Source organism: Meleagris gallopavo, chromosome 1 (assembly GCF_000146605.3).
Source record: "Meleagris gallopavo isolate NT-WF06-2002-E0010 breed Aviagen turkey brand Nicholas breeding stock chromosome 1, Turkey_5.1, whole genome shotgun sequence".
Classification (NCBI taxonomy): Eukaryota; Metazoa; Chordata; class Aves; order Galliformes; family Phasianidae; genus Meleagris; species Meleagris gallopavo.
In genome coordinates this window covers 54287200-54291312 of record NC_015011.2, presented here as the reverse complement: position 1 = coordinate 54291312, position 4113 = coordinate 54287200, and positions in this window count along the sequence as shown.

Genomic DNA, 4113 nt, shown 5'->3' with positions numbered 1-4113 from the left:
TGGAGGCATTCAAGGCCAGTTTGGATGGGGCTCTGAACAGCCTGATCTGCTGGGTGACAACAAGCAGGCTGCAACTAGATGTCTTCAAGGCCTCTTCCAACCTAAGTCATTCTGTGATTCTATGATTCTATGCGTGGATATACACTTTGCGATCATACAATTATAGCTATACCACAACTTATGGGCACAGGAGAAACCAAAAACTGCGGAGTTTTTTTCCAGCATTTAATTTTGTCTTCACTGTCTTTATATGCTGCTACTACTTCACATAAGAAGTCCTCCAGTTTTTAAAAAAAACTCTGAAAATCTGTTCTGAGAGAGGGCTGAAAGATGTCCTTTCACAAAGATTCAAGGAATAGATGATCACACTCTTGAATGAGAATAAGAAAGTTACAACACTCCAAAATTATAGGTTTTCTGCCAAATTCTGGAGAAAGTATCCTAAAGCAGCTGGCATACACACCTCTGTATGCCTTCAGCTGTATCTCTTCCAGCACTGTCCCCACCTGCATCTTCACTACTTCTGATTCCTTTCAACACTGCTTGTCTATTCTGAAGTGATTTTGTTGTTGTATTCTTTTTTAAACCAAGTCCATTTACATCTCCTGGTCTGACCATCCCATTTCTAGGTCACACCGATCATTTCTTCTAGGATTTATTTCTGTTTCCCTCACCCACAGATGTATTTCCCAGCCCTGCCTTCATCTCTTGCCTCATAGTGTTCTTCATCTGCCAGTTGCAGTCTCCTACCTCTCCACCAAAAGAATCATAATCCCAGAATCATTAAGTTTGGAAAAGACTTCTAAGATCACCCAGTCCAACCACCATCCCATGCCCACCGTGCCCACTGACCACGTCCCTCAGTTCCACAGCCACATAGCTCTGGAACACCTCCAGGGACGGTGACTGCATCACCTCCCTGGGCAGCCTGTGCCACTGCAGCACCGCTCTTGCTGAGAAGAAATTGTTCCTAACATCTAACCTGAACAGTAACCAAAGACCTGCAGATCTTTTTCTTACTGCCACTGCTTAACTAACACAAATCCCATGTCAGCTCCTTTTAACAGCCATCTCTTCTTTTCCCCTTGGGCCTAAAGCAGCGAATACCACCACACAACACTGCACCATGAGGCAGATCTCCAAGCTCCTCAAGGAAAGGAAAGTACTCCATTACATAGCGCAGACATGCAGAGGCAGGCAGGTGCAGCTCTTAGCCCTGACATTTGGCTCAGCCCCTCTGTATTTTCACAGGGAAGTCAGGTCTCACATACCACTTTGGGCTGGGATGAACACACTTAGGTGGCACACACACCCCTGGTCAGTATTAGGAAACAGATCCATGAGAACTGGATACATTTCAGTTTTATCAGACAAAGGAAATGCATCATCTCTGCCACAGCCATGCGTGCCTAAATTTGGTTGTTACAAGCTGTTGAAAAAAAGTCACTTTCAAAGCAGCAGCAGAGAAAACATCCCCTTCAGAGCTGTCACAATATGCCGAAGCCTAACTGCATGCTCTAAAGCATAAGGGTATTAGAGTCATTTAGAAAAGAAGTTGGCAGAACTCAAAGCAAAAACTATTGTTTCCCTCTTGCCTCAGCATCAGAAGTTGCCGAACTCTTTCAACTGACATTTTAGGGAAAAAAAAAAATCTTCAGCCCATAGCAAAATGCATAATTCATAAGATTTCAATTGAAACCACTGAGTTTGTTCTCAGCTTTCCTCTTGGAAAATCTGTGCAGCAAGGAGCAATGCTCCGGTGCCCAAATTCTCTCACAGCAGGAAGACCAGCACTGTGGAGGCCTCCCTTGTCATCAGCACACAAGTCCTGGGCCTGCCAGAGGAACCTGAGATCCTGCTGCACAGAAACAAGTGTCACTTGTAAGATAGACATGACTGAGTAGAAAGCAGCACCAGCTTGTTTAGAACTCTAACTTCTTGGAAGGGCATGCAAACAAAAAACACATTTCCGCTGGCAAAGCTACGAGCAGAACTTGCAAGCACAGGGTTGCCATAAATAAAGCAAGTACAGCATTGGCTTAAAGGGAACCTTCTGTGTGGAGGAACTGAAGTGAGCTGGATGAGCTCACCTGGCTACTGGAGACATGGTGCCAAGCCAAATGTCTGTAACATCTGTGTACAGTTACACTGAACAAAGAATGCCCTGAAACTGTCCCACACCGCACTGCACCCTGCTCCCCATCTGATCTAGCATCAAGTACAGCACTGGAAGAAATCAAGGTGCAATGCTTTCAGAGATAGATACAGTTTGGTTTTTGGGTGGTCCTATGTGGAGGCAGGGTTGGGACTCAATGGTCTTTGTGTGTTCCTTCCAACTCAGGATATTCTATAGTTCTCTGACATTCACAACTTGCCTTCGGTCTGTGGGTCTCTGAGGAGATGCACAGAGCCTTCTCAAAGCCCAGTGCACAACTTCCCTCTCTCCCACAAAGAACAGTGCAGCTAAACAAGACAAACCATCCTTGGACTCAGAGACTATGGAATGAAACAAAAGAAACAGCACAGTCCAGACATAGCAACACAGCGCTCACAGAGCCTGCCCCAATCCTCACACACCAAGCTGCTCAATACGCACCTATCTGCATACTGGGAGCTTGGCATCTGCTGAGTGGTGCAAGCCAAAACCCTGATTCAGCAACATGTGACTTTAGTGGGAGCTGGATCAAGCGCTCCTAAACCCAACTTGATTTATTACTTCATTTTCTTAAGCACTGATGTTCACTTTGCTATTTCAAAGCAGGTTTCTCCAACAGCCATGCCACTCCTGCACCCTATGCTTCTTCTGCACAACGCCGGACTGGAGTGCTCTAGCTGTCACTGGACAGGCAGAGACCAAATGGCAGTGATAAGCAGTGCCTGGCACTCAGGGACAGATCTGTGATCTGCTCACCAACGAGGTAAGCACTGCAGAAGACCAGCACATATCTCCTCTTTGGTTCATAACACCATTACATCACCACAACATTCTGAGGCTGAAGAAGCAAGTAGGGTAAGGCTTGCCTTGATTTTGTAAAGATGATGGGCCCCACACAGACAAAGAGCATGGTGAGAGTGTGATTTATCAAACATCTCAGCTTAACCAAATCAAGAAACAAATATGCTTGTTCGCTGCTACCTGTGATCTTCCCGTCTTTGCAATCAATGGACCATTCCTAACACATCCCAGACAAGCATCCTGTGAACTGCAAGATGGCTCAGATGCATCAACATGCTACAACTCACAATACATGGCTCACATGTCCAGTGGGAAAGGACCAGGCAAAAGTGATGCAGTGCGAGGCTGTGCCCTGCGCCAGGCGGGACAGCGCTGCCCTGCCAGAGCCCTGCTGGGTTACATCACATCGCTGCTGTTACACAAGGAAACAGCACCTTCTGCAAGGTGCTTTCTTCACAGAAAGCCTCCACAACTTGTGTTTAAACACTGTGAAGTGACAGGCAAACAATTCAGGAAAAGCCTTCACCGATTTACTGTGAAACTCCAGGAAAAAAAGAAAGCCAGCCATTGTGTTAACCTCGAAGGAGCAGAAACAAACCAAGTAAATCCCCGACTTTGAAACCTCCTTTTCTGAAGCACAGTATCTTCACGTAGAGAAAGGAATCTCTGAAGCTCACTAGAAACCACCAGGCAGCTCCGCATGTGTCTGTCCCTGCTCGGAGCAGCCAGCAGCATCACAGCACCAAGCACACTCGGTACTGCTGCCCTGAAATAGTTCATAGAATCACAGAATCATAGAATGGCCTAGGTTGAAAAGGACCACAGTGATCATCTACTTTCAACCCCCTGCTATGTGCAGGGTTCTTAACGCTATTTTGATGCGGTCAGAATTGTATTACTTTCTACCCGGCATACACCAAGCAGAAAACCCACACTCGCGACAAAACTGCCTTTACACACAAAGAGTTGTCTCCCACTTTCACAAAACCCGGCGTTCAGAACGAAGCACCACGCTGCGGGAGCGGAACCAAAGGAGACACCTCAGCGATGAAGCTGCCTACTTAACCACAGGCTAATTCCGCCGTCACCAGAGAAAACGGGGGGAAGAATAGAAGAAAGGAGAGCGAGCGGTGCCGCTGACCCGGGCAGCCCCGGGC